The sequence below is a fragment of the Ranitomeya imitator genome, chromosome 1 (genome assembly GCF_032444005.1).
Source record: "Ranitomeya imitator isolate aRanImi1 chromosome 1, aRanImi1.pri, whole genome shotgun sequence".
NCBI lineage: Eukaryota > Metazoa > Chordata > Amphibia > Anura > Dendrobatidae > Ranitomeya > Ranitomeya imitator.
In genome coordinates this window covers 859,207-866,166 of record NC_091282.1, presented here as the reverse complement: position 1 = coordinate 866,166, position 6,960 = coordinate 859,207, and positions in this window count along the sequence as shown.

Here is a 6,960-nt window from a genome sequence, read left to right as displayed (position 1 = left end):
TCTCCTCCATTCTCCTCCCTTCTCCTCTCGTCACCGCTGTGCCGTCTACACCAGAGCTGCCGGAATCTCCTCCATTCTCCTCCTGTCACCGCTGAGCCGTCTACACCGGAGCTGCCGGAATCTCCTCCATTCTCCTCCCTTCTCCTCTCGTCACCGCTGTGCCGTCTACACCAGAGCTGCCGGAATCTCCTCCATTCTCCTCCTGTCACCGCTGAGCCGTCTACACCGGAGCTGCCGGAATCTCCTCCATTCTCCTCCTGTCACCACTGATCTATCTATACCGGAGCTGCCGGAATCTCCTCCATTCTCCTCCTGTCACCGCTAACCCATCTACTCCGGAGCTGCCGGAATCTCCTCCATTCCTCCTGTCACCGCTGAGCCGTCTACACGGGAGCTGCCGGAATCTCCTCCATTCTCCTCCTGTCACCGCTGAGTTGTCTACTCCGGAGCTGCCGGAATCTCCTCCATTCTCCTCCTGTCACCTCTGAGCCATCTACACCGGAGCTGCCAGAATCTCCTCCATTCTCCTCCTGTCACCGCTGAGCCGTCTACACCGGAGCTGCCAGAATCTCCTCCATTCTCCTCCTGTCACCGCTGAGCCATCTACAGCGGAGCTGCCGGAATCTCCTCCATTCTCCTCCCGTCACCGCTGAGCCGTCTACACCGGAGCTGCCGGAATCTCCTCCGTTCTCCTCCCGTCACCGCTGAGCCGTCTACACCGAAGCTGCCGGAATCTCCTCCATTCTCCTCCTGTCACCGCTGAGCCGTCTACACCGGAGCTGCCGGAATCTCCTCCATTCTCCTCCTGTCACCGCTGAGCCGTCTACACCGGAGCTGCAGGAATCTCCTCCATTCTCCTCCTGTCACCGCAGAGCCATCTACACCGGAGCTGCCGGAATCTCCTCCATTCTTCTCCTATCACCGCTGAGCCGTCTACACCGGAGCTGCCAAAATCTCCTCCATTCTTCTCCTGTCACAGCTGAGCCGTCTACACCGTAGCTGCCGCAATCTCCTCCATTCTCCTCCTGTCACCGCTGACCCGTCTACACCGGAGCTTCCGGAATCTCCTCCATTCTCCTCCTGTCACCGCTGAGCCGTCTACTCCGGAGCTGCCAGAATCTCCTCCATTCTCCTCCTGTCACCTCTGAGCCGTCTACACTGGAGCTGCCAGAATCTCCTCCATTCTCCTCCTGTCACCGCTGAGCCGTCTACACCGGAGCTGCCAGAATCTCCTCCATTCTCCTCCTGTCACCGCTGAGCCGTCTACACCGGAGCTGCCGGAATCTCCTCCATTCTCCTCCTGTCACCACTGATCTATCTATACCGGAGCTGCCGGAATCTCCTCCATTCTCCTCCTGTCACCGCTAACCCATCTACTCCGGAGCTGCCGGAATCTCCTCCATTCCTCCTGTCACCGCTGAGCCGTCTACACGGGAGCTGCCGGAATCTCCTCCATTCTCCTCCTGTCACCGCTGAGTTGTCTACACCGGAGCTGCCGGAATCTCCTCCATTCTCCTCCTATCACCGCTGAGCCGTCTACACCGGAGCTGCCGAAATCTCCTCCATTCTCCTCCTGTCACCGCTGAGCTGTCTACACCGGAGCTGCCGGAATCTCCTCCATTCTCCTCTTGTCACCACTGAGCCCGTCTACACCGGAGCTGCCGGAATCTACTCCATTCTCCTCCTGTGACCGCTGAGCCACCTACATCGGAGCTGCCGGAATCTCCTCCATTCTCCTCCTGTCACCGCTGACCCGTCTACACCGGAGCTGCCGGAATCTCCTCCATTCTCCTCCTGTCACCGCTGAGCCGTCTACACCGGAGCTGCCGGAATCTCGTCCATTCTCCTCCTGTCACCGCTGAGCCGTCTACACCGGAGCTTCCGGAATCTCCTCCATTCTCCTCCTGTCACCGCTGAGCCGTCTACACCGGAGCTGCCGGAATCTCCTCCATTCTCCTCCTGTCACCTCTGAGCCGTCTACACCGGAGCTGCCAGAATCTCCTCCATTCTCCTCCTGTCACCGCTGAGCTGTCTACACCGGAGCTGCCAGAATCTCCTCCATTCTCCTCCTGTCACCGCTGAGCCATATACACCGGAGCTGCCGGAATCTCCTCCATTCTCCTCCTGTCACCGCTGAGCCGTCTACACGGGAGCTGCCGGAATCTCCTCCATTCTCCTCCTGTCACCGCTGAGCCGTCTACACCGGAACTGCCGGAATCTCCTCCATTCTCCTCCCGTCACCGCTGAGCCGTCTACACGGGAGCTGCCGGAATCTCCTCCATTCTCCTCCTGTCACCGCTGAGCCGTCTACACCGGAGCTGCCGGAATCTCCTCCGTTCTCCTCCCGTCACCGCTGAGCCGTCTACACCGAAGCTGCCGGAATCTCCTCCATTCTCCTCCTGTCACCGCTGAGCCGTCTACACCGGAACTGCCGGAATCTCCTCCATTCTCCTCCTGTCACCGCTGAGCCGTCTACTCCGGAGCTGCCGGAATCTCCTCCATTCTCCTCCTGTCACCTCTGAGCCATCTACACCGGAGCTGCCAGAATCTCCTCCATTCTCCTCCTGTCACCGCTGAGCCGTCTACACCGGAGCTGCCAGAATCTCCTCCATTCTCCTCCTGTCACCGCTGAGCCGTCTACACCGGAGCTGCCGGAATCTCCTCCATTCTCCTCCTGTCACCGCTGAGCCGTCTACACGGGAGCTGCCGGAATCTCCTCCATTCTCCTCCTGTCACCGCTGAGCCGTCTACACCGGAGCTGCCGGAATCTCCTCCGTTCTCCTCCCGTCACCGCTGAGCCGTCTACACCGAAGCTGCCGGAATCTCCTCCATTCTCCTCCTGTCACCGCTGAGCCGTCTACACCAGAGCTGCCGGAATCTCCTCCATTCTCCTCCTGTCACCGCTGAGCCGTCTACACCGGAGCTGCAGGAATCTCCTCCATTCTCCTCCTGTCACCGCAGAGCCATCTACACCGGAGCTGCCGGAATCTCCTCCATTCTTCTCCTATCACCGCTGAGCCGTCTACACCGGAGCTGCCGAAATCTCCTCCATTCTTCTCCTGTCACAGCTGAGCCGTCTACACCGTAGCTGCCGCAATCTCCTCCATTCTCCTCCTGTCACCGCTGACCCGTCTACACCGGAGCTTCCGGAATCTCCTCCATTCTCCTCCTGTCACCGCTGAGCCGTCTACTCCGGAGCTGCCAGAATCTCCTCCATTCTCCTCCTGTCACCTCTGAGCCGTCTACACTGGAGCTGCCAGAATCTCCTCCATTCTCCTCCTGTCACCGCTGAGCCGTCTACACCGGAGCTGCCAGAATCTCCTCCATTCTCCTCCTGTCACCGCTGAGCCATCTACACCGGAGCTGCCGGAATCTCCTCCATTCTCCTCCTGTCACCGCTGAGCCGTCTACACCGGAGCTGCCAGAATCTCCTCCATTCTCCTCCTGTCACCGCTGAGCCATCTACACCGGAGCTGCCGGAATCTCCTCCATTCTCCTCCTGTCACCGCTGAGCCGTCTACACCGGAGCTTCCGGAATCTCCTCCATTCTCCTCCTGTCACCGCTGAGCCGTCTACACGGGAGCTGCCGGAATCTCCTCCATTCTCCTCCTGTCACCGCTGAGCCGTCTACACCGGAGCTTCCGGAATCTCCTCCATTCTCCTCCTGTCACCGCTGAGCCGTTTACACCGGAGCTGCCGGAATCTCCTCCATTCTCCTCCTGTCACCTCTGAGCCGTCTACACCGGAGCTGCCAGAATCTCCTCCATTCTCCTCCTGTCACCGCTGAGCCGTCTACACCGGAGCTGCCAGAATCTCCTCCATTCTCCTCCTGTCACCGCTGAGCCATATACACCGGAGCTGCCGGAAATCTCCTCCATTCTCCTCCTGTCACCGCTGAGCCGTCTACACGGGAGCTGCCGGAATCTCCTCCATTCTCCTCCTGTCACCGCTGAGCCGTCTACACCGGAGCTGCCGGAATCTCCTCCATTCTCCTCCCTTCTCCTCCCGTCACCGCTGTGCCATCTACACCAGAGCTGCCGGAATCTCCTCCATTCTCCTCCTGTCACCGCTGAGCCGTCTACACCGGAGCTGCCGGAATCTCCTCCATTCTCCTCCTGTCACCACTGATCTATCTATACCGGAGCTGCCGGAATCTCCTCCATTCTCCTCCTGTCACCTCTAACCCATCTACTCCGGAGCTGCCGGAATCTCCTCCATTCCTCCTGTCACCGCTGAGCCGTCTACACGGGAGCTGCCGGAATCTCCTCCATTCTCCTCCTGTCACCGCTGAGTTGTCTACACCGGAGCTGCCGGAATCTCCTCCATTCTCCTCCTATCACCGCTGAGCCGTCTACACCGGAGCTGCCGAAATCTCCTCCATTCTCCTCCTGTCACCACTGAGCCGTCTACACCGGAGCTGCCGGAATCTCCTCCATTCTCCTCCTGTCACCGCTGAGCTGTCTACACCGGAGCTGTCGGAATCTCCTCCATTCTCCTCCTGTCACCACTGAGCCCGTCTACACCGGAGCTGCCGGAATCTCCTCCATTCTCCTCCTGTGACCGCTGAGCCACCTACACCGGAGCTGCCGGAATCTCCTCCATTCTCCTCCTGTCACCGCTGACCCGTCTACACCGGAGCTGCCGGAATCTCCTCCATTCTCCTCCTGTCACCGCTGAGCCATATACACCGGAGCTGCCGGAAATCTCCTCCATTCTCCTCCTGTCACCGCTGAGCTGTCTACACGGGAGCTGCCGGAATCTCCTCCATTCTCCTCCTGTCACCGCTGAGCCGTCTACACGGGAGCTGCCGGAATCTCCTCCATTCTCCTCCTGTCACCGCTGAGCCGTCTACACCGGAACTGCCGGAATCTCCTCCATTCTCCTCCCGTCACCGCTGAGCCGTCTACACGGGAGCTGCCGGAATCTCCTCCATTCTCCTCCTGTCACCGCTGAGCCGTCTACACCGGAGCTGCCGGAATCTCCTCCGTTCTCCTCCCGTCACCGCTGAGCCGTCTACACCGAAGTTGCCGGAATCTCCTCCATTCTCCTCCTGTCACCGCTGAGCCGTCTACACCGGAACTGCCGGAATCTCCTCCATTCTCCTCCTGTCACCGCTGAGCCGTCTACACCGGAGCTTCCGGAATCTCCTCCATTCTCCTCCTGTCACCGCTGAGCCGTCTACTCCGGAGCTGCCGGAATCTCCTCCATTCTCCTCCTGTCACCTCTGAGCCATCTACACCGGAGCTGCCAGAATCTCCTCCATTCTCCTCCTGTCACCGCTGAGCCGTCTACACCGCAGCTGCCAGAATCTCCTCCATTCTCCTCCTGTCACCGCTGAGCCATCTACACCGGAGCTGCCGGAATCTCCTCCATTCTCCTCCTGTCACCGCTGAGCCGTCTACACGGGAGCTGCCGGAATCTCCTCCATTCTCCTCCTGTCACCGCTGAGCCGTCTACACCGGAGCTTCCGGAATCTCCTCCATTCTCCTCCTGTCACCGCTGAGCCGTCTACACCGGAGCTGCCGGAATCTCCTCCATTCTCCTCCTGTCACCTCTGAGCCGTCTACACCGGAGCTGCCAGAATCTCCTCCATTCTCCTCCTGTCACCGCTGAGCCGTCTACACCGGAGCTGCCAGAATCTCCTCCATTCTCCTCCTGTCACCGCTGAGCCATATACACCGGAGCTGCCGGAAATCTCCTCCATTCTCCTCCTGTCACCGCTGAGCCGTCTACACGGGAGCTGCCGGAATCTCCTCCATTCTCCTCCTGTCACCGCTGAGCCGTCTACACCGGAGCTGCCGGAATCTCCTCCATTCTCCTCCCTTCTCCTCCCGTCACCGCTGTGCCATCTACACCAGAGCTGCCGGAATCTCCTCCATTCTCCTCCTGTCACCGCTGAGCCGTCTACACCGGAGCTGCCGGAATCTCCTCCATTCTCCTCCTGTCACCACTGATCTATCTATACCGGAGCTGCCGGAATCTCCTCCATTCTCCTCCTGTCACCTCTAACCCATCTACTCCGGAGCTGCCGGAATCTCCTCCATTCCTCCTGTCACCGCTGAGCCGTCTACACGGGAGCTGCCGGAATCTCCTCCATTCTCCTCCTGTCACCGCTGAGTTGTCTACACCGGAGCTGCCGGAATCTCCTCCATTCTCCTCCTATCACCGCTGAGCCGTCTACACCGGAGCTGCCGAAATCTCCTCCATTCTCCTCCTGTCACCACTGAGCCGTCTACACCGGAGCTGCCGGAATCTCCTCCATTCTCCTCCTGTCACCGCTGAGCTGTCTACACCGGAGCTGTCGGAATCTCCTCCATTCTCCTCCTGTCACCACTGAGCCCGTCTACACCGGAGCTGCCGGAATCTCCTCCATTCTCCTCCTGTGACCGCTGAGCCACCTACACCGGAGCTGCCGGAATCTCCTCCATTTTCCTCCTGTCACCGCTGACCCGTCTACACCGGAGCTGCCGGAATCTCCTCCATTCTCCTCCTGTCACCGCTGAGCCATATACACCGGAGCTGCCGGAAATCTCCTCCATTCTCCTCCTGTCACCGCTGAGCTGTCTACACGGGAGCTGCCGGAATCTCCTCCATTCTCCTCCTGTCACCGCTGAGCCGTCTACACCGGAGCTGCCGGAATCTCCTCCATTCTCCTCCCTTCTCCTCCCGTCACCGCTGTGCCATCTACACCAGAGCTGCCGGAATCTCCTCCATTCTGCTCCTGTCACCGCTGAGCCGTCTACACCGGAGCTGCCGGAATCTCCTCCATTCTCCTCCTGTCACAACTGATCTATCTATACCGGAGCTACCGGAATCTCCTCCATTCTCCTCCTGTCACCGCTAACCCATCTACTCCGGAGCTGCCGGAATCTCCTCCATTCCTCCTGTCACCGCTGAGCCGTCTACACGGGAGCTGCCGGAATCTCCTCCATTCTCCTCCTGTCACCGCTGAGTTGTCTA